This window comes from Apus apus, chromosome 5 (genome assembly GCF_020740795.1).
Source record: "Apus apus isolate bApuApu2 chromosome 5, bApuApu2.pri.cur, whole genome shotgun sequence".
NCBI lineage: Eukaryota > Metazoa > Chordata > Aves > Apodiformes > Apodidae > Apus > Apus apus.
Genome location: NC_067286.1, coordinates 14,808,838 through 14,809,601, shown reverse-complemented (window position 1 = coordinate 14,809,601; position 764 = coordinate 14,808,838). Strand labels below are relative to the sequence as shown.

The 764-nt window shown below is 37.8% G+C and overlaps 1 protein-coding gene across 2 annotated transcripts in view; it reads right to left on the bottom strand.

The window, feature by feature from the left end:
- TMEM86A (transmembrane protein 86A) overlaps window positions 1–764 on the bottom strand; it is a 526,280-nt gene that overhangs the window by 204,076 nt on the left and 321,440 nt on the right. The gene's annotated exons all lie outside the window — the stretch shown is intronic.

The window sequence follows — 764 nt, the reverse complement described above, 5'->3', positions numbered from 1 at the left end:
GCTTTTTAATTTTGTGTCAGAACAGTTGCATAACTAATGAAGTGCAAATAATTTGTTCAAGTTTGTGTTGATGATTTCAACTAACTTCACTGTCAACAAAAAGTAAGAATTCACTTTCTGAAGAAGAGTTGGAAAATCACTGTTTCTTATTCTTGATGTGTTTTCATCTCATATAGGGAAGGTGAAGGGACTGTGAAAAAGCTGCAGCCCCTACCAGCTCTTGTCAGTCAGTTAAGCACGCACCACTGGTAGTTTAAGCCAGCCTGCACTGGAGCAGATGAGCTGCAGCTCATCTTTGGTTTTGGTCAATGACTGTTAGTGGAGAGCACCCTTGAAAAGCAGAGATGAATGAAGTTGATTTTGCACAGAGCAACTTTAAATAGAGGCTGTGTTGGTTTTGTTGCTGTTTTGGTTTTTTGTTGTTGTTTGTTTGTTTTTCAAAAAATAGACATAAAAGCCTCATACCTGCCTCAAAACATTATTTCACTGTTAGGGTCATCATCAAAACATATGGGGAAATCAATTTTATTTAAGATAAACATCTGCATATGCAATCTTTTTCTAGAAGAGAAGCCAAGTTTGCAGTCATTCTACACATCTGTAAGACTGAGGCCAATGCTAGTAAATATTCCATAGAGCAACGTGGCAAAATTCCCGAAGTGAACTACGGCCTGTGCAAATGTAAAGTTTACTTTGCTATTTACTTCCCAGAATAAAGAATAATTGCATCTATTACTGTGCCTGAGCTGGGAATTCACCTCAGC